This window comes from Xyrauchen texanus, chromosome 1, assembly GCF_025860055.1.
Source record: "Xyrauchen texanus isolate HMW12.3.18 chromosome 1, RBS_HiC_50CHRs, whole genome shotgun sequence".
In the NCBI taxonomy this organism is placed as follows: Eukaryota; Metazoa; Chordata; class Actinopteri; order Cypriniformes; family Catostomidae; genus Xyrauchen; species Xyrauchen texanus.
Window position 1 is genome coordinate 2,746,308 of NC_068276.1, and position 24,606 is coordinate 2,770,913.

General features: G+C 39.0%; 1 protein-coding gene across 8 annotated transcripts in view; it reads right to left on the minus strand.

Moving 5' to 3' along the window:
• The window catches only part of LOC127647831 (receptor-type tyrosine-protein phosphatase delta-like), a 534,579-nt gene that overhangs the window by 166,994 nt on the left and 342,979 nt on the right, over nucleotides 1–24,606 (minus strand). For all 8 annotated transcript variants that reach the window (XM_052132317.1, XM_052132365.1, XM_052132326.1 and 5 more), the window contains exon 7: nucleotides 23,624–23,661. The gene's annotated coding sequence lies outside the window, so the exon portion shown is untranslated. The remainder of the gene's footprint in view (nucleotides 1–23,623; nucleotides 23,662–24,606) is intronic.

Genomic DNA, 24,606 nt, shown 5'->3' on the forward strand with positions numbered 1-24,606 from the left:
CTGTACATACTAAAATACTGCTGTACACACCAACATACTGCCATACTGCTTTAAAAACTAACATACTTCCATACTGCTGTAAACACTAACATACTGCCATACTGCTTTACAAACTAACATACTTCCATACTGCTGTAAACACTAACATACTGCTATACTGCTTTACACACTAACATACTGTCATACTGCTGTAAATACCAACATACTGTCATACTTCTGTAAAGACTAACATACTGCTGTACATCTGTAAAGACTAACATACTGCTGTACACACTAACATACTTCCATACTGCTGTAAACACTAACATACTGCTATACTGCTTAACAAACTAACATACTGTCATCATTCTGTAAATACTAACATACTGCCATACAGCTTTACAAACTAACATACTGTCATGATTCTATAAAAACTAACATACTGCTGTACATAATAACATACTGTCATGAATCTGTAAATACTAACATACTGCCATACTGCTTTACAAACGAATATACTGCCATACATCTGTAAATACTAACAGACTGCTTTACAAACTAACATACTGTCATGATTCTGTAAATACTAACATACTGCCACACTGCTGTACACACTAACATACTGCCATACTGCTTTACAAACTAACATACTGCTGTACTGAAATACTGCTGTAAACACTAACATACTGCTGTACATACTAACATACTGCTGTACACACCAACATACTGCCATACTGCTTTACAATACATACTAACATACTTCTGTAAATACTAACATACTGCCATACTGCTTTACGCACTAACATACTGTCATACTGCTGTAAATACCAACATATTGCTGTACTAAAATACTGATGTACACACTAACATACTGCCATACTGCTTTACAAACTAACATACTGCTGTACTGAAATACTGCTGTAAACACTAACATACTGCTGTAAACACTAACATACTGCTGTACATACTAAAATACTGCTGTACACACCAACATACTGCCATACTGCTTTAAAAACTAACATACTTCCATACTGCTGTAAACACTACATACTGCCATACTGCTTTACAAACTAACATACTTCCATACTGCTGTAAACACTAAAATACTGTCATACTGCTGTAAACACTAACATACTGCTATACTGCTTTACACACTAACATACTGTCATACTGCTGTAAATACCAACATACTGTCATACTTCTGTAAAGACTAACATACTGCTGTACACACTAACATACTTCCATACTGCTGTAAACACTAACATACTGCTATACTGCTTAACAAACTAACATACTGTCATCATTCTGTAAATACTAACATACTGCCATACTGCTGTAAACACTAACATACTGCTGTACTAAAATACTGATGTACACACTAACATACTGCCATACTGCTGTACATACTAAAATACTGATGTACACACTAACATACTGCCATACTGCTGTAAACACTAACATACTGCTGTACATACTGCCATACTGCTGTACACACTAACATACTGCCATACTGCTTTACATACTAACATACTGCCATACTGCTGTAAACACTAACATACTTCCATACTGCTGTAAACACTAACATACTGCTATACTGCTTTACGCACTAACATACTGTCATACTGCTGTAAATACCAACATACTGTCATACTTCTGTAAAGACTAACATACTGTCATACTTCTGTAAAGACTAACATACTGCTGTACATACTGCCATACTGCTGTACACACTAACATACTGCCATACTGCTTTAAACACTAACATACTGCTATACTGCTTAACAAACTAACATACTGTCATCATTCTGTAAATACTAACATACTGCCATACAGCTTTACAAACTAACAAACTGTCATGATTCTATAAAAACTAACATACCGCTGCACATAATAACATACTGTCATGAATCTGTAAATACTAACATACTGCCATACAAACTAATATACTGCCATGCTGCTGTAAACACTAACATACTGCTATAAATACAAACATACTGCTTTACAAACTAATATACTGCCATACTGCTGTACACACTAACATACACACATACTGCTGTACACACTAACAAACTGCCATACTGCAGTAAATAGTAAAATACTGCTGTACATACTAAAAAACTGCTGTTCATACTTAAAAACTGCAGTACATACTAAAATACTCCCATACTGCTGTACACACTAACATACTGCTGTTCATACTAACATACTGCTATAAATACAAACATACTGTCATAAAGAGTAAAACACTGCTGTAAATACTATAATACTGCTGTACAAACTAAAATACTGCCATACTGCTGTAAATACCAACATACTGCCATACTGCTTTACAAACTAACATACTACCATACTGCTTCAAATACCAACATACTGTCATACTTCTGTAAATACTAACGTACTGTCATACTGCTTTACAAACTAATATACTGCCATACTGCTGTAAACACTAACATACTGCTGTACATACTAACATACTGCTATAAATACAAACATACTGCTCTACACACTAATATACTGCTGTACATACTAAAATGTTGCCATACTGCTGTACATACTAACATACTGCCATACTGCTTTACAAACTAACATACTACCATACTTCAAATACCAACATACTGTCATACTTCTGTAAATACTAACGTACTGTCATACTGCTTTACAAACTAACATACTGCCATTCTGCTGTAAACACTAACATACTGCTGTACATACTAACATACTGTCATACTCCTGTAAATACTAACATACTGACATACTGCCATGATTCTGTTAATACTAACATACTGCTTTACACACTAACATACTGCCATACTGCTGTAAACACTAACATACTGCTGTACAAACAAACATACTGCATTACTGCTGTACAAACTAACATACTGTCATACTTCTGTAAAGACTAACATACTGCTGTACATACTAAAATACTGCTGTACACACTAACATACTGCTTTAAAAACTAACATACTTCCATACTGCTGTAAACACTAACATACTAACATACTGCTTTACAAACTAACATACTGTCATCATTCTGTAAATACTAACACACTGCCATACTGCTTTACAAACTAATATACTGCCATACTCCATTACAAACTAATATACTGCCATACTGCTTTACAAGCTAATATACTGCCATACTTCTGTAAATACTAACATACTGCCATACTCCATTACAAACTAATATACTGCCATACTGCTATACAAACTAATATACTGCCATACTTCTGTAAAAACTAACATACTGCCATACTCCATTACAAACTAATATACTGCCATACTGCATTACAAACTAATATACTGCCATACTGCTATACAAACTAATATACTGCCATACTGCTATACAAACTAATATACTGCCATACTGCTATACAAACTAATATACTGCCATACTTCTGTAAATACTAACATACTGCCATACTCACTTACAAACTAATATACTGCCATACTGCTTTACAAACTAATATACTGCCATACTGCTTTACAAACTAATATACTGCCATACTCCATTACAAACTAATATACTGCCATACTGCTTTACAAGCTAATATACTGCCATACTTCTGTAAATACTAACATACTGCCATGCTCCATTACAAACTAATATACTGCCATATTGCTATACAAACTAATATACTGCCATACTGCTATACAAACTAATATACTGCCATACTTCTGTAAATACTAACATACTGCCATACTCCATTACAAACTAATATACTGCCATACTGCTATACAAACTAATATACTGCCATACTTCTGTAAATACTAACATACTGCCATACTCCATTACAAACTAATATACTGCCATACTCCATTACAAACTAATATACTGCCATACTGCATTACAAACTAATATACTGCCATACTGCTATACAAACTAATATACTGCCATACTTCTGTAAATACTAACATACTGCCATACTCCATTACAAACTAATATACTGCCATACTGCTTTACAAACTAATATACTGCCATACTGCTTTACAAACTAATATACTGCCATACTGCTATACAAACTAATATACTGCCATACTGCATTACAAACTAATATACTGCCATACTGCTATACAAACTAATATACTGCCATACTGCTTTACAAACTAATATACTGCCATACTGCATTACAAACTAATATACTGCCATACTGCTTTACAAACTAATATACTGCCATACTGCTATACAAACTAATATACTGCCATACTGCATTACAAACTAATATACTGCCATACTGCTTTACAAACTAATATACTGCCATACTGCTATACAAACTAATATACTGCCATACTGCATTACAAACTAATATACTGCCATACTGCTATACAAACTAATATACTGCCATACTGCTATACAAACTAATATACTGCCATACTTCTGTAAATACTAACATACTGCCATACTCCATTACAAACTAATATACTGCCATACTGCTTTACAAGCTAATATACTGCCATACTTCTGTAAATACTAACATACTGCCATACTCGATTACAAACTAATATACTGCCATACTGCTATACAAACTAATATACTGCCATACTACTATACAAACTAATATACTGCCATACTTCTGTAAATACTAACATACTGCCATACTCCATTACAAACTAATATACTGCCATACTGCTTTACAAGCTAATATACTGCCATACTGCTATACAAACTAATATACTGCCATACTGCTATACAAACTAATATACTGCCATACTTCTGTAAATACTAACATACTGCCATGCTCCATTACAAACTAATATACTGCCATACTGCTTTACAAGCTAATATACTGCCATACTTCTGTAAATACTAACATACTGCCATGCTCCATTACAAACTAATATACTGCCATACTGCTATATAGGGCTGCAACTAACGACTATTTTAATAGTCGACTAGTCACCGACTATTGAAACGATTAGTCGACTAATCGAAAAATTATTAATTTTTTTTAAATTTAGCATGAGATTGCTTTAATTCTGTGGAAAATGATAGTAAACACAAGAAAGAAGGGGGTACTTCAATGAAAAATGCATATTTTATTGAACTTTGCTGCTGATAGGCCGATTCATACTAAAAGTAAATAAACTGGGCTATCATTTGTTGAAACCCAGCACCATCGACCATGGAGAGCGGCCTCATATCATAGATCAGCATCTGCAATACTGACTCAGTGAGGGCATTCGCCTGTTGTGGGGTGCACGTCTGATTCTTTTGCAGAAAGGGGTCCATGGTGGCTCTCCTCTTCAGACTGCATGCATTTAATTTAAAATACTTTTGTCAGGCACAGTCGGGCATAACGTTAAATCCTTTTTTTTTCTTTTTTTTACCGAAAATACGCTTATAAAATGTACAATGTATATCCAAAACAAAACGTATTAGCTTCCATGTTATTTAAATCTTACCGAGGCGAGTCAAACTCCGTTTCATTCAAATGTCCGACGTGCTTTCTCTTTAAATGTTCGTGCATCACCGAGGTGCTGCCGTGATACGCAAGGACTGCTTTGCAAACCATGCAGGTAATCTTTTTATTCGCCGTATCCAGGCTAAAATGCTCCCAAACTTTAGATGTTTTGGTACGCGCAGCTGCTGCGTTGGACCCCGCCATTTCTGTATGTTATCACTCAGCAGAGAAGCTAATGCGCATGTGCGACTCTCGGCAGAGATTGTAATGAAGAGAGGTGCCTCGGTCGGAAAAAAACATGTCTAGCGACAACTTCGAGAATGAAATTCATTGTCGACTATTTCTATTATCGATTTTTGTCGACAACGTCGACGAATCGTTGCAGCCCTACTGTACATACTAAAATACTGCTGGACACACTAACATACTGCTGTACATACTAAAATACTGCTTGACACACCAACATACTGCCATACTGCTTTACAATACACACTAACATACTTCTGTAAATACTAACATACTGCTGTACTGCTTTACGCACTAATACTGTCATACTTCTGTAAAGACTAACATACTGATGTACTAAAATACTGATGTACACACTAACATACTGCCATACTGCTGGACACACTAAGTTATTGACATACTGATTTACAAACTAACAAAATGACATACTGCTCTAAATACTAAAATACTGCTGTACATACTAACATACTGCCATACTGCTGTAAATACTAAAATACTGCTGTACATACTAACATACTGCTTTACAAACTAACATACTGCTGTACATACTAAAATACTGCTGGACACACTAACATACTGCTGTACGTACTAAAATACTGCTGTACACACCAACATACTGCCATACTGCTTTACAATACACACTAACATACTTCTGTAAATACTAACATACTGCTGTACTGCTTTACGCACTAACATACTGTCATACTTCTGTAAAGACTAACATACTGCTGTAAACACTAACATACTGCTGTACATACTAAAATACTGCTGTACACACTAACATACTGACATACTGCTGTACATACTAACATATTACAATACTTCTGTACATACTGTCATACTGCTGTACAGACAAACATACTGACATACTGCTGCACACACTAACATACTGCTGTATATACTAACATACCGCCAGACTGCTGTAACATACTTCAGTACATACTGCCATACTGTTATACATACTAAGATACTGTTGTACATACTAACAATACTGCTGTACATACTGTCATACTGCCATACCGTTATACATACTAAGATACTGTTGTACATACTAACATATTACAATACTTCTGTACATACTGTCATAATGCTCTACATACTAACATACTGCTGTAAATATTAACATACTGCAGTACAGTTGTCATAAACTCATGTACTGTCACTGCGCTCTTGATTTGATCGCGTTTAATGTCTTACCTGCTCATCCTCATCATTACGACTCTTCTCAGTGAGTTGAGTTCAGACAAGAGTTTGTGAACATCCAGTGATAAAATCCAAACGCAGCTGCTGCGCAGCTCAACGGCGCTCGATTTTTCTTTTGGTCTCCTCTCTCAGTTCGTCACGGAGTTTATAACGAGACTTTCTGACGCCCGGGCGATCGCCTCTGCGAGCTCAGAGCCCGTCTGACGCGCGTCGGGTCTGTGCGGAGCGGATCATCGCGGAGCGCGCGGAGGGAGAAGCAGAGAGCGTACCGACCGGGAGGCGCGTGCAGTTGTGACTAAATGACTGCGCGCTCGAGCTCGAGCAGCATCGGAGAGAGAGAGAGAGAGAGAGAGAGAGAGAGAGAGAGAGAGAGAGAGAGAGAGAGTAGTGACGTCACCGACCACCGAGTCCCGGTGCAGGACCGAACGTGTAGCAACAACAGACATATTCGCAACATTTTTCAAATGTAGAGAAAAATTACTCCAAGGGCTAAATTCTATCGGGGATCCCTTGTAGCAAATGTAAACTGTCCTGGATTTTACCAAATACATTTTGTATATCCAACAAGGTTCATTATAAAATCCTTTATAAAATCTATCCTGTTAACTGTTCCATTTGTAAATACTGTGAAATTGATGAAACTTGCTCATCTTGTGGTTTTGTTGAAGAAAGAGCTCCCCGTTTATTTTGTGAATGTAATCAACACATTTTGGATTAACTTAAGCTCTTATGTTTTAAGACCTACAAATGTGACCCACACCTTCATCCTCAAAGACATGATGTTTTATTATGAAATCATAAAGATGTTATCACTTGAATATATTCTTAATATCTTGTAAGAATGTCTCTTTTATCCCTTCATCTTTTTCTTGCTGAATTGAACTCTTATTTCATCCCTTTGACTTATAAATAACAGAAAACGTCAAACATTTTGAATGCATTATGATGACTTATTCAAAGAAAGGATTTAACCTTATGTTTTTTTATCTGTGTATATAATTTAATATTTTGATGTCTGAAAATCCATAATAAAAGTTCTGCAATGAAAGAAAAGGAGTGAACATATAAAGCAGATTTAACGTATGGCAAAGCTACATAATAATAACAATAACAATTGCTGTAACACAGTTTTGTTTTACAATTATTTTATTTTTAATCATTTGTATTATTTATATTAATCATCAATTATTTATAATTATGCTACATTTTGTGGTTATTTATTTAAAACTCTGTTCAAATCTGTGAATGTAGAATTAAATTAGTAAGAAATAATAATAATAATAAAATAAATTCAATTCTCACTATAAGGGTATTTCAGCTATACGCCGGCATGTCCGATCGGTTCTACTGCCCTTAATTAGAGGTGAACTACTTTTAAAGTCATTTAAATGAATTCATGAAAGTTTTTTGTTTGTTTGTTTGCGATACACCTGTTATATATAAATCTATGTTAATAATAACCGTTTGTATGTTTTGTTAAAATACACGCACTGTGACTGACTTAAAGAATAAATAAATAAATTAATTAACTTTTGTGGCAATCCTCATGTAATACATGCAATTAAAATAGTCAGTTAACAAGGGTTTACTGCGAAAATGCTAAAAGTAAATTAATAAATAAATAAATTACCTCACTGCAGTTCTAAGCAGGGTGTGAATTTTACAATGATTTGATTTTGGGGGTCAATTTGTTTCTCGCAACTCAAATTTCTCTGCTTTTTCTGTCCTCATGTAGTAACAGTAAGTGACACCTACATTTATGATAAAGATTTCAACAGTTTATTTGTGATATTCAGGGGTGTAAAGTAACGAGTTACAAATACTCACTTTACTGTAATTAAGTAGTTTTTCACAGGAATTGTACTTTAAGTAGTTTAAAATGTTATACTTTCACTTGAGCACATTTTAAGTGCTGTAACTGTACTTTAACTGCGCTATTTTCCCACCTCTATGTTTGCTACTTCCCTGTCCTGATTTTATCTTTATCTATCAACATGATTGACTAGAGAGAGTCTCGTGACTCCCGTCAAATCAAATCACACTACATAGGCGGAAATTACGAGGGGTCGGGGTGGTCAGGACCCCCCCTATCTGAGGGTTGTCCCCCCTAAAATATCATTAAAATATGTGTATTGTAAATAATATAATGATATATTCTTCAAATAATTGTTTAAGAAATAAAATAATACAAATGCAAACGGGGCAACAACAAAAAAACCCTTGGTGTCCCCTTCAAAAATTGCTCTTGAGAATTGTTATGTTTATTGTCCCTCCAACATTGTGATGAAATTTTCGCCCCTGATCACACATAAAACGGCAGCTGCAGATTTGGTGGCATCTGTTATGGATGAGAATGCCTCAAGCACAGTTCAACAGCTGAACATCACAGCAGCACCTCACAGAGAAAAAGGGCAATTGCTTGATCATGTCATGTGAGTTTAACTTGCTCAAGCCAGATATCAGCATTAATCCTGCCTCTCATTTGAAGAAACATATTGATTTAATATTTCTGTTTACTAGATTCTGTGTCTATAATGTAGCCTGTAATTAAGATTATTGGGCTGCTGTGAGAGATTAATGCAATGTTATCAATAGGGCTGGGCAATAAAATGTTCTAGATGTTTATTGGGAAAAAGAGAGATGTCCTCGCTCAAGTTTGAGTAGTTTTCTATATTTGGGCTGTTTTACAACGAGAACAGGGTTGTTCATTACATCGATCGTGATAGCAAGAGCACCAATGGTTAATTTATCTAGATGAAATTTAAAAGATAAACTTTTTATTTCCTGACGTCCGTTGCTGCGCGCTGTTTGATTGACAGGCGGCTAATGTGACGTGCCTAAATGATCAAACACACTTTATAATTCCGCCAATGCCCGTCTTGATGAGGATTTAATGTGAACGCAGTCGTTAATGTCTAAAGTGAACAAACAGTAGGACAAAAAGTTAATTTGCATCAAAATGTTGGACTTGACGTGTACATGTAACCGAATTGTGCGTGTCTAGTAAGCCAGTGTTTCCCAAACTGGGGTATGCGTACCCCTAGGAGTATGTGAGGTGACAGTGGTGGTATGTGAATACAATTCTAAAATAACATTCAAAACCAGTTCATGTTTTTCTCACTGGCAAAAATTATTTTGTCTGCCCTCTAGTGTAGAAACACCAAAATAGTTGTGTCATAAACGTCAGAAAATGAAATAAGACAATCTTTGAGGTTAAAAAATGTATTTACTCATGCGTCGTGCATCACACAAGTATCTTTTTTTGCCAGCCCCGCACACTGATAGGTGACGTAGCTTAGTGATAGCATGTCAAATACTGTTTTACCAGACTTGCACATGTCAGTCGTCCATGGTATTAATTTGTCTGTTTGTTTGTTTTTCTGCAGATTAAAATGTAATTTGTATTAAAATGCAAGTTATGCAGTTATATCATATCTAGCATACCATCGATAAAACTGCTTTTTTTAGTGTTTTTCTTTTGCATTCCTTCCATCGCTTCATGTCATCTACACACTCAGGTGAGGCACTGTCAATAAAAAATGTCATCTCGTCTCAGTGAAGTATCGGCATGTTTACAAACGTAATACCTTAAACATTACATTACCCACAAAGAATATACGCTGCAAGTGATACACTGGAAATCAATTCTTAACCATACAAAAACATCTGCGGTGGTATCAGATAGTAGTACCACATTAAATTACTTTTCTAAGGGTTCAGACTACATACTTATATTGCCTTCCAGATGATAAAATTGGTGGAAAAAGTCCCATAGACTTATTGTGAATAGGGGACAGAGTATTTTCTAGACCACAATAGAGATGTGGAGCTGTATGTAGTTAGATTTGTGCCACAATTCTGCATGTGCAAGATATTTTGAGTGTGCAAAATGATAATTTAATGAACACTAAAATGTTCTGCACACACAAGAGGATATTTTGAATGCATAAAGAGAGAGAGCAGGTGATATCTTACACATTCATAACACAATGGAGTAACTCATGTCAGAGTTGTGTTCAAATTTTGACATCAGCACACATTCAAATTCAATTTATTTGAGAACAAATTTTAATTAATTTGCTCAAAATGAATTAATCGTTGCTTGATTCATTGCTTTCCAAAATTCTGAGTTCAAGCACGTGCAAAATATCTGTTTGTGCGCTTAAAACATCATTGTGCGTTCACAGAATTGTGCCACAATTAAAACGCCATTGAGGTTAGCTCTTTCAACTTGGGTCATTAAGCAGCCACCTTGCAACCACATAGCAATGCCCTCAAAACCATTCAAAACAACTTAGCAACCACAAGCAGGGCATAGCAACAACCCACAACACATATAAACCACAAACACTGCAACTAGATTCAAATCAGACAAGAGCAAATCTTAAAGTTTAAACGGATTAAAACAGAGTGAGTGGCAGATGTCAGCTGTTACAAATGAGAATGTCAGTACCGCTAGTGGCCTGTTGGGGTGCAGCAGACATGATTTGTGGGTTTACTGAAACAGGCTGTTCTATGTTCTGATTTGTGTCAAGTGGTGGTTCTGGCCCAGTTTAAATACATCACCAATGATTCTTATCTCACACAAATACTCATATCGCGCATGTGTGTGTGAGACTCCACTGCATCATTAAATACGCTGAGGGACGTCTGATTTGAGCAGCTGAAGTTCTGCCCCGCAGGCGGCAGCACACAGTGAAGGTGTTCTGTTAAAACTCGCCCGCCTTGCAGCATCCAAAAACAATCTGTGCAGCCCATCGCTTCAGGACACGAGAACTCAAACTGCCAACAACAGACTGTCTGTGGGAAGATTCACCTGTCGGGCTGCCAAACCATGCACAGTGTCACATTTAATATCAGATACATCAGGACACTGCAAGAGGAGCTTGGTGAGACACATCAGTTTTGCATTTCAGAGTTTACAGAGCCCATGAAATCACAATTGCAGTTTTGCGGCCAAATGAACTTTTAGCAGATACTGTATATACAGTTGAAGTCTAAATACATTTAAACAATTCCTGACATTTAATTGTAGAAAACGTTCCCTGTCTTAGGTCAGTTAGGATCACTGCTTTATTTTAAAATAAAAATACCGCTGCAGGTGTTCTTGCAGGCCACCCCTGCAGTTCACTAGTTCGAACCCAGGGCGTGCCAAGTGACTCCAGCCAGGTCTCCTAAGCAACCAAATTGGTCCGGTTGCTAGGGAGGGTTGAGTCACATGGGTTAACCTTCTAGTGATCGCTATAATGTGGTTCCCTCTCAGCAGGGTGCGTGGTGAGTTGTGCGTGGATGATGCAGTGGATGGCGTGAAGCCTCCACAGGCGCTATATCTCCGCAGTAACGTGCTCAACAAGCCACATAATAAGATGTGCGGGTTGATGGCCCCATGCTTCACTATTGGGATGGAGTTCTTCAGCTTTTAAAACTTACCCATTTTCCTCCAAACATAATGATGGTCATTATGGCCAAACAGTTACATTTTTGTTAAAATGCTGAGCAGCCTTTCAGGTTATGTCGATATAGGACTTGTTTTGCTGTGGATATAGATACTTGTCTACCTGTTTCCTCCAGCATCTTCACAAGGTCCTTTGCTGTTGTTCTAGGATTGATTTGCACTTTCACACAAACTACGTTCATCTCTAGGAGACAGAATGCGTCTCCTTCCTGAGCGGTATGATGGCTGTGGGGTCACATGGTGTTTATACGTGCATACTATTGTTTCTACAGATAACGTTGTACCATCAGGTGTTTGTAAATTGCTCCCAAGGATGAACCAGACTTGTGGAGATCCTTGGCTGATTTCTTTTGATTTTCTCATGATGTCAAGCAAAGAGACACTGAGTTTGAAGGTAGGCCTTAAAATACATCCACAGGTACACCTCAAATTCAGTACACCTCCTATCAGAAACTAATTGTCTAAATGCTCGACATCATTTTCTGGAATTTTCCAAGCTGCTTAAAGACACAGTTAACTTGGTGTATGTAAACTTCTGACCCACTGGAACTGTGATATAGTCAATTAAATGTGAAACAATCTGTCTGTGAACAATCGTTGGAAAAATGACTCGTGTCATGCACAAAACAGATGTCCTAAACGACTTGCCAAAACTATAGTTTGCTAATATTAAATCTGTGGAGCGGTTAGAAAATGAGTTTGAATGACATCAACCAAAGTGTATGTAAGATTCTGACTTGAAATGTACATATTTAAAATATACAGTCTTTCTGTTTCAGGAAAACAGGCCATACATATTGATGACTCATCTTGCCTGGGTACGTCCACATTTTTGCCCAACGAAATGCTCTCTAGAATGAGAATATTTTTGCATACAACCACCTGCCTCTGACTAGCGAAATCAAGAAGCAATCATGGTTCATGGCTGAGATGTCAACTGAAGACTTCTGGCCATTAAAAAAGACAAAACGTCAGTAGAATTAAGAAAAATGCACTAGCCAAACCATTTCATGGAGTCATTCAAAATGAGATGTCAGCTATCAGAGTGCAATAGAATCCAGTGCTGTTGGATGGTTAATTGGAATTTAAACTGAATTAGCCAAAACCCAACAGGATATTTGAATTGGAATTAAATAGGCCATGTCAAACAGGATATTAAATTGAATATATATTGTGCATGGATGCTGTGGAAAATAGCGTGATGCCTCCACACATGCTATGTCTCCGTGGTAATGCACTCAACAAGCCACGTGATAAGATGTGCGGATTGACGGTCTCAACTGAGATTCATCCTCCACCACCCGGATTGATAGAACACATTGGAAACACATTCCAATTTGAGGAGAAAAAGGACCATCCGGGCTACTAGCATTTCGAGAATTGATACATCCTTCGTAAGACATATTTCTCTGAACTAAGTACGATACGATCACAAACGATCATCAAAACAGATTTTTATGACCAATGGAAGGTAGTGTAGTGACACAACTGAATTACAATTCTGCATCCTGTTTGCAAATTTCATTGAAATTCAGTATTTGAAGTTGAATTTAAAATGTATTCTCAGATCAGTCTGACATAAACCCATATGGACTTTAAAGTGAACAGTACTCCATGTTGATTCAGTTGGATTTTGCTTCAGGTGTCTGGAGGCTTTTCCTGCGGTGAAGACCCTCGGTCTGCTCAAGAGAGGGATTTCTCAGCGTCTTCTCCTCTGACAGTAATAGAACTGGAGACGTGACTGGATTTACAGAGGTACTTGCCACACATCTCATCTCCAGAAGCTCTCGACTTACACAGCCGGGTCTCTCTGATGAATGAAACCGTGCTGGAATCTATCAGACGCTGATATTATCTATCAGGAACGGACTCTGTCATTCAGCGCCTCTCGGAGGTCAATAAAGGTAGACGTCTGTTGGCGTGATTGATAGAGGTGGAGCATCGATATGAAAACTGGCTGTGAGTACAAAGAGAGGAGTGGCGTTGTGAAAGAGTTTGATTTTATTTATTGTGATGTTTACTGAAGGCCGAAGGGTTTTAAATCAACACCTGTGCAGGTATACTTCTGCAGATAGATTTTGGGTAAATGTAGACATATAATAATCACAGGTAATACAGAACAGATGTAATGTTGAAACAGGTGACCGATCAAACTTTGCAGGATCTCAAAGGAATATTACAAAATTATGTCATTTTTACTCAATCTCATGTCGTTCCAAAGGGGCATGTTGTTATTTTGTCCACAGAATGCAACAAAATTGGGAAATCTAAACTCAGCGGTTTTCAATTTAACAACAGTCCACAGTGACCACGTCCATCAAACTGCAGAAATGACACAGTAAAGCACTGTCAAAGTGCCAAAAAAAAGAGTCAATGCTACTCACGCACTATATCCTGAGATTCAGAAGTTAAAAGATAGCAAAACAAATGCATTGTCAGATTGTTTTCAGTTATACTCTTATAAATATATGGTTAAAAAAAAATAGTGAAAAAAACTGTTGACGCGTGGTCATGAGGTATCACCTGCGAGACTAATAGATCCAGTAATGAAGAGTCGTTTGACAGCATGATTCATTCAAACACCCGAATCTTTATAGCTGTGTTTGTAAAGACAGGCATTATGTCAGCACGGCCTTGCTCTTCTCTTTCAGTGGACTCAAGGGCTGGTGCCAAACTTTAACTCGACTAAACTATAATGATTGTTTGCAGTAGAGATACTGTATAACGTCATTCATAACCACCACAACCTTCTAATCTCAGACAATCTGACTCGAGATCACAAACTTCATTTCCAAAACGATGAGCAGATTTAATCATTGAACGCAGCCGTTCAAGCGGCCTTTGTAAAATTAATTTGACACAGAACGTGGCCCCACCTGGATGTGTATCTCAGGAGGATGTGAGGCGTGTTGGATCTTGTGACGGATGGCTCGTTTCGGGCTGTTTCCTCAGCCGCAGAAAAGCCTTCAGCGACAAGCACAAGTCAAATCATTGGAGAAACCGACACCCCAAACTGACGTAAAGTTCACGTCTGATCCTGCACTCTGATATCCAATGTCCTTTCTCACAATGCAATGCAATGTTTTACATGATACACTGACATCTATCCGAAAAGATATGAAGTTGTGTAGAACTGCGGTCTCTCAATTGAGATTATGTATCTTTTATTATTTAATCAACTGGATAATCCACAACTAGTCATTACTACGGTTGTGTAATATGAATTTCCAGCAAAGATTATTACATTACAAAATACACCATCACTATGTTATAAATGACTAATATCCTGATATCAGTCATTGTCCCACCACTAATGTACATTTAAAAAGTTCAACAGATCTGTAAAATCTGCTAGAAACTCAGCACGAGCAAACTTTATTAGCAACAATGTCACTGTTAGACTCAGAAAAGACTATTACTCTCGATACAAGAATTGTCTGGCATCAGCAAATGTGTGGACGATAAATGTGGACAATGACGTGCAGCTGTACGATTAGCGGTTTAAAACCTCTTTCTGAGAAACAGTGCGGTCTGAATCATTAGGATTAATCAAATGAACCAGAATGGAAATCGATTTAAAGATTTTATCTAATGAGCACAGACAGAATATTAGCAGAAACATCTAAAAGTGTGGCTAATAGGAAATGAATTGTTTCTGCCAAACTAATGCTAATCAGCCCATGTTTCTAAATAGAATCTGAGATTAAGCTAATGCTAAAGGCGCATTATTCCCAAATGCAGTCTGATATTAGTGCTAAATGTGACTAACTGAAATTAAAATATGGATGTTGTTTGGAGAAAGACAAAAACTGGCTGATCCAGGGCTAGTAGCTAATGCTAACACCAGGATTTGATGATGAGATAACACAGAAGGCTGGTTTAAGGCCAATCAATGCTGTCATCAGAACCAAAGTTGTGTCAGTTTGGACCCGTCACTGAATCAATGCTTTAAAATGTAAAAGTCATATATATGCCAGGTTATACCACTTTTCTTGATCATCATGTGAAGAATTACTGCTGCTATTATCAATAGATATTATAAACAATCTTGGGTTGTCGATTTAACACATACAGCTTGCATGCTTAATTACATGAAAAATAATGCGTTAAAACAATTAACACAATTAATCATGCCCCTGGCCCGTATGTATATTCCATAATAATAATAATAATAATAATAATAATAATAATAATACACTGACATGTCCTTTGCAAAGCCCTTATAATAAATCTATTTTGGACATATTGATGAATTAATTAGAATTTCATGATGACTTCAAACATCAGGCTACAGCATCGTCTATTTAACGCTTGAACTAACCCTTATGTGGTGTTCGGGTCAAATTGACCCATTTCATATTTTTACAAAAAGAAACATTTTTCAACCTGAAACTCCATGGCCTTGGCTTATTTTCTGTGAAGAACATGTAAAATAAAAACAATTCATTGAGTACACATGCTACAATGCCCCAACACATTCATGTCCTTAATATAATCTTCTGGTCAATTTGACCCGCATACACACAGAGACACACACAGAGACACACGCATGCACACACATGCACACGTGCGCACACACACACGCACACACACACACACACACACAAAATGGGGTTTGGTTGCTAGGGTGCTCTAAATGGTTGCTAGGGCATGGATAAGTAGTTTCCATGATGATACTTAAAGACTGATTGCACAGGTTAAACAAGTTAAAAAGGTTAAACAAGCCAACTCTCATGTCTCTAGGACATTCTGATCCAAAGATTTCCCTCTCAGCCTTTTTGAATGGATGTCAATGGGGCTGGTTGCTTGGGTGCTCTAAATGGTTGCTAGGAAGTGGTTAACCATTAAACAAAGTGATTGTTACTAACCTGACACAAATGCGCTAAGTCTCTAAGATATTCTGTTCTGAAGATATCCAAGTGTTTATTATAGTGGATTTTAACATAAATGATAACTTTATCCCAAAAAACGAATGACACTTTAATAATAAAATTGATCTAGCAGAGATGAATTGCAAACATTAAGCGTATATGTTATCTATATTGTTTGAAATTGAGATAAAGAAAATATACGTTAAGGAGTTTGTAATGTGCATTTTTATTTCTGTATTGCTTTTAAAACCCCAATAATGTCCCTGGTCAATTTGACCCGGGACACCAAAGGGTCCAAAAAGTGAACACCACACAAGGGTTAACAAGGTAAATAGCTCAAGGTAAATGTGATTGTTGATGCAGGTGTGTGATGAGGGTCTTGAGCAGAAGAAAGTTTACTGATCACTCTGTCAAAACTGATCCGTGATCAAGCATTGACCCTCACAGACACAATTCTCCACCCCTCCTTTCATTCTCTCTTCTCTCTTTATCTCTCGGATTGATCCGTTGCATTGTGTCTCTCTCCCTCTATTTTACAGTTGAGGGTTCCTGAAAGAGCCGCTACGCCAATCTGACACAAAGAAAGAAACCTCTTTTATATTTCTCCCTGCCCACTATCATCAGTCTCCAGGAGCTTTCAGAGTCCCAAATATTCTGTTACTTTTCTTCCACAACACATGATGTTTAGCAGTAGATTCATGCTAAAGAAAATCTATTTTCTGATGGAGAAATTTCAAGATCTTCTCATGTGAGTTTATCTTGTGCTAAGGATGGTTTAGCTGGAAAACAAGACAAACATATGAATTAAGAAAGTGATTTTCTGCAGTGTGTAATGTGCAGAAACAGAAATACACACTACCAAACACACACTCCACTAATTGCCGTGTGAGTTATGGAGTGTATTGATGAGGTGTAATCTCGGCTGTCCATGATATTTATGAGCTCATCATTATTAACGTTCAGGTCAAACTCAATCTGTCAGGAATTAAACCAGCACTCTCTCTCACCCTGAGTGCTTGGAATGATTTGCAGCGCCGCAATATTATAATGCATTAATAAAGCACAGTCTAGTGTGTGTATGCATAACCAAATGTCCACACAAGGGCAGTAAAACCTGAAATGAGCTGCATTATGGGAGGACTCAACAGTCCACATGAGAAACATGCTGTCCTAAATAAAGTCTTATGTGATGGTTTGGTTCAGGCTCTATCTGTCTGAATGTCAGTAATTAAACATAAATTGATAAATAAACCACACCGTAAACGCAGACCCTTTGAAATAAAAATCAATACGGAGCCGACAGGCAAACAATGTGACCTAAATCACAACTAGATGAATTCAGAGCTTTTAGAGAGATTGAGATGTTGAAAGCCTGTGCATATGAAACATGATTTTCACGATTGCTAAAGCAGCACATGAGCACTCAATCAATCAATATATGCTTTCATCCGCTTAAGCAGTATCAACAAGTTCATATTGAGTAACTTCCCTTTTAGACACAACATAGCCGGTCAGTCTGTCACATTTTTGTTCTGTTATCAAAAGGTGCTTACTTACTACTGATAACTGAGTCAATTCTGGTGGCATCAGTTTCGTGTGCCTTATAATAAATCACACAAACTATCCTTGAGAAAGCATTATTAACACGTGACATTTCTCTCTCAACATTAATGATCACTGCACAATTAACAGAGTTAGCTGAATCACATGCGTGGAGCTTGAAGCAAATTAATTTACTGTGCACTAACAAAACGTTCATTCCTTGTCTGGGGTCAAAGGTCATGGTTTAAGGGCACAGCAGGTAGTAACTCTGTCCCTGAAATTGACCTTGTGACCTTTGTGTTAACTCTGCAGATTGTTGACCGCAGGGGCAAATGTGTGTGTGTGTGTGTTTGTTATGTATACACAAGCATCTAACATGGGCTGACATAACAGACAAATGTGCACATTCAAACACACGCAATTTGTCCTCTGAGCTTTGATTTAGTTTTATAAGACTGAACAACTGAACAAATACATATAGGAAGCAACTTTCTAAGCTACACACTATCTATAATTTAAAGTAAAAGTATAATGAGAAAAGTGTTTACGTTACTTAATATGACATTATAATTTGCATGTTTTTTATTAATCACAGAGCAAAATTTACTGTATATTCGAGGGGCTCGAAGGGAGCTCTCCCGATAGGACCACGGAGAGGTCCCAGGAGGGAAAAAGGCGTGGTCTAGGGGGGTTCACCCTCCTGACGCCTCTAAGGAACCTGATAATCAGGTCGTGCTTACCAAGGGACTTACCTTGGATGTCGTCGTGATACGCTGCTATGGCAGCTATAAAACCTTGAGAGTGGAGGGGGACAGCTGCCCGTCCAGTCTCTCTTGCAAGAAGGAAAGCACTGACCTGACTGCGCAACTCTGGGGGTCTTTGCCACGGGAAGAACACCACCTAGCAAAGACGCAGCTCAGGGCATACCAGAGTGGGCAGTGGGAGGATTCCAGGGAGGCAAATAGGTCTACCTGTGCCTGGACGAATCGACTCCAAATCATCTGGACCGCCTGAGGATGGAATCTCCACTCTCCCCTGAGCGTTACTTGCCATGACAGAACATCTGCTGTGACGTTGAGGTGGCCCAGGATGTGAGCGGCGTGCAGCGACCTGAGTCACGGCTGACTCCAGAGGAGGAGGTGACGGGAGAGTTGCGACAGGAGATGGGAGCGTAAACCACCCGTGGCGGTTTATGTAGGCCACAGTCGACATGTTGTCCATCCAGACCAACATGTACTTGCCCTGAATCAACGGCCATAGACCCTGCAGGGTGAGCAGTACTGCCAGCAACTCGAGGCAGTTGATGTGCCAACGCAGGTGAGGTCCTGTCCAGGAGCCAGCAGCTGTGTGCCCATTGCATACGGTGCCCTAGTCAGTCTTGGAGGCTTCTGTCATAAACACGACGCACCTGGACACTTGCTATATGGGGACTCCTGCCTGCAAGAATGCAAGGTCGGTCCAAGGGCTGAAAATGTGTGCTGCGGCGCCAAGTGTTTTAGCAGCCTCATATGCATCAATCCGAGCGTTGTGATTGCCGCTGAGGATGCCATATGCCTCAGGAGTCTCTGAAAATATTTCAGAGGGACCGACATTTGCTGCCTGGATAAGTTCACTATCAAGTTCGCTATCATTGACACCGAGTCTAATTCCATGCCGAGAAAAGAGATGCTCGGAACCGGGGAGAGCTTGCTCTTTTACCAGTTGACCTGAAGCCCAAAACCTCCAAGATTGGCCGCAGTCCACCGCCCTTCTTGGGAACGATGTAATAAGGGCTGTAAAACCCCTTTCTCATCTCGGCTGGAGGGACAGGCTCTATCACGTCCTCTGCCTAGAGGACAGTGGCACTCTCGTCCTTCACTAACATCAAGAGAACGCTGTAAATGGGGTGGATGCCTGCCGAATTGGATTGCATAGCCGAGTCGGATGGTTCTGGCCAACCAGTGCGACAGGTTGGAGAGCGATAACCACGAGTTCAAGTTCCGGGAAAAGGGCACTAGATGGAGAATTGCATCCAATGTTCCTGTGGGTGGGGCCTCGTAGTGGGGGGGAGTGAAGGGTGCTGCGTCGGGGAGCGGAGCTCCGACCCGATGCGGCCGTTCTGAGGGGACCCTCGAAGCAAATAACTTGCTCCGTGCGTCCGGTGTAAGGCGGGCCGGCGACTGAGGAGGAGGGCTCCTGGGGCTAGCCGGGGGTGTGGTGCAGTGAGACATGCGAAGGCAGGGGGCTGTGATCGTGATGCTCGAACTGCAGGCGCCCGGTGTGCTGTGGCGGCAGGGGAGGCGACAAAACACGCTGTGACACGAGGAAGGAGGAAACTGCTCTTTTTTTGACAATGTGTGTGCCGCACAAAAAAGAAGGAAACAAAGGATTTACCTCCTGGCCCTCCACCGGGGGAAGGAGTGGTCTGTTCACCAGCTCTGGTGTTTCCACATGCATCTTTATCCTTGGGTTGCCCTTCTCAGGGGCACTTAGGAGCCTTCTTGGGGGTCTTCCCAGCCGGCCGAGAAACGGGGGGTGTCTCTCTCCTGTGGGGGCTCTACGCCAGGGACGAGAGCTGATGGCAAGATGTGCTGGATCGCCTCTGTCTGCTGTGTCACTGCCGGAAACTACTGGCCGAGGTCCTCGACATTTACCTGGCGGAACCGTACCCACTGAAGCCCCCGAATCGCCTTCAGCATCAGACAACGTGGTTTCGTACCCGTAGGTAGGAAGAGCAGCGAGAGGGACAGCTGAAGTGGCTTTCCCTCAGAAGAAGGAAAGCCGTGACCGCAACATTGCCATGGTCATGTTCTTGCAGTGAGAACATGAACCATCCACAAATGCTTTCTCAACCTGCTTATGGCCCTGGCTCGTGAGGCAGTGATCGTGACTGTCAGAGGCGGAGAGGTAACGACCACATCCAGGAACGGCACAGAGACGGAAAGCAAATAGACGTTCAACGTCACTGTGCCTGCTCTAATAGAGGAAACACATACTTTTAGAGGAAAAAGCTCTTTAAAGTGCCGTCGAAGCGCCCAGGGGTGTAGTCTGCAGCGGAGTGCAGAGTGGAGAGAAAACCGCTGGAATGCTCCGTATATCCAACAGCAATGCTTCACAGAGAGGTGAATGGAACTGCAATGGTATCAGCTTACTGTCAATACAACAGCTCGGCTCCGAAGAAAAAGTCTGAATGAATCCACATACAGGTCTCCCTTTTATACACGTATGTCGGGGGGAGTGGCATGCAAATTCAACTCACTAATTTCTCAATGGCCTTTTCTCAAAGATCTGAAGGTGAATCGGACCAGCTCTTCCACGAGCGACCCCTAGTGTCACTACATCGACACAACGTCGAGTGAGTGACAGAAGGGAAATTATCTTTTTTTATTTTGCTTCAATTGCCCTTTTTTTTCTTGTAATAAGCACTTTACTCGCTAAATGTACTATTTAAGCAAATCCCCTTTGATCTCTGGTGATCAAGATGCTACATTTGAATGAATGTATGTGAAATATTGCAGTTTTGTTGTTGGTAGCATTAGGGTCAGTGTTACGTTTAGGGTTACGGTTAGGAGTTTATTAATGTAATTACTACTGAAATGTTTCATTTGGATAATGTTCGCTCATGTCTTGCAACATAAGAATGTGCACGTGTTTGACTGTAGTTCAGCTAATGGGGGACAGTTCTGTAATTTCAGAAGCACAGACTGATTTTAGCAGGCAAAATATTTGACCTTCTGTTGCCAATCTCCCATGAGATGTGTGTAAGCGTGTGTGTGTGCGTGCATGTATGATCTTGTGTAAGTGAGGGGGATACGAAGCATGAGGGCTCTTTTTAACTGAAATTGAAATAAATGTAGACTATTTTAGACATTGTTTTGATGTTCTTAACTGATTCACTTTAACCAGTGTCTTTGTTTTAGTGTCTTATTTTGTTTTGGTAGCCTGTACGGCTCTTTGAAATAACTGAAATAATTTGGCGAAGTGATATGGAACCATTATGCGGTCAACACCTGGAACTACTTCATAGCCGTGCGTTTACTGGAAAATAACTGCACACCATCAACCAATCAGAATCAAGCATTCAACAGTCCTGTGGTATAAATGTACATGTATACTGTATATAATACTTAATACATACTCTGTCTTAAAACACAAATCCATCTCTCAGGAGAAATGTAGAATGTGAAAGGGTCCTACAGGACGTTTGGATGATTCTGCAAATGATATGCGTTACATATTTCTGAACTTTTCATTTTACTACACAAACAAAATCAATGTGTGAGAACCTTGTGTTATAATCTAGCATAAACTCTGTGTGAGGAAGGCTCTGATGTCTGAAATGAGTTTTTGGCAGTTGATGGATGGAGCTGGAGGTGTATAAAACACTTCCGTTTGGCTTTGTTTGACTGCCTCATCCTCTCAGCGTTTGTATTAATGACACGCTAGCGTCTCCACGTTCCCAGCATGCCTCGCTTTTGCTAACAGAGCTGATGAGAGAGGGGCGGGCATTAATCACTGTCAGTCACAGCTCAGCGACGGTTCTGATTGGATGGTCAAAATTTAGAGAGAACAAAAGCTCAGCACAGTGATTTAACAATCGCCAAACGAGACAACGTGTGCATGTGAAGCATTTCTGCTGGTGAAGTGCACACACATGCACACTGTCAGCACATCGGTTAGACAAACAGCCCATAGCAGAGCACACATTCACATATGCTCACATTAGAGGATAGTGCAGAGCGGGGCAAGTTGTCACACATTTATTCAAGTAAATACATCTCAGACTGAGACCAATTTTGAACATAAATTACTGTATTGACATAAACTTTAAAGCTTTGACAAATAATCTTAAAACAAACATTGTAATTAGTACATTGTTTAAATTTGTAACAATAAAACCAGTGTGACAACTTGCCCTGGTCATCAGTACTATGATCATGTCTTACCTCTGAAAGCCCCTGTGAAGATCCTGAGGACTCAGGAGCTGCAAAACACAGAAAGAAAACTTGAACAAACATGATATCAGTTTCCAGGTGTTTGGCTTCAGTTAGCCCTCCGCTTGCCTAAAGTTAATCACAACATCAGCAAGCAACTGAACGTAGGAAATGCTCGAAATGGAACTGCGAGCGTGTGAAAGGTCAGAGAATATCGGACAGCTGACAGTTGAGGAAATGCCATTGATTAATTCAGAGCGTTTATTTGAGATTAAGAGTGTTCAATCATGGACAACTGTTAATTCGGGAGATAATAAAGTTTCTATGAGCAGAACGTTTCTCTCGATGATTGTGTTATGGGTTTGAATTGACCAGTAGACAGATCAAACCACCAAATAACAGAAGCTATGTCAACTAGGGCTGAAACGTTTGGTCTATGTTATCGACAATTAAAAAATGTCGACAACATTTTTTGTTGTCAAATAGTCGTTTGATGTAATTTAACGTAACATGAGATCATATTAAACTCTAATGATGATGTGCAAGAGGAGCACTGCAGTTCACGACTGACTGAGGAGAGGAAGAATGACACAGATCACAGACCAGATGCACTCGAAACTTTCCAAACAGCTTCAGCTGATGTAGATAGTATAAGGATATTATACATAATTACGGAATAAGTAAATACAGAAGCACTCTCATTGAGGAATTTAGGGAATCCGATGCGTTACATCTTTAATGCAGTTATATTTAATGTGTTACATATTTAATGCAGTTATATTTAAAGCGTTACATCTTTAATGTGGTTATATTTAATGTGTTACATCTTTAAATGCGGTTATATTTAAAGCGTTACATCTTTAATGTGGTTATATTTAATGTGTTAGATCTTTAAATGCAGTTATATTTAAAGCATTACATCTTTAATGCAGTTATATTTAATGTGTTACATATTTAATGCAATTATTTAAAGCGTTACATCTTTAATGTGGTTA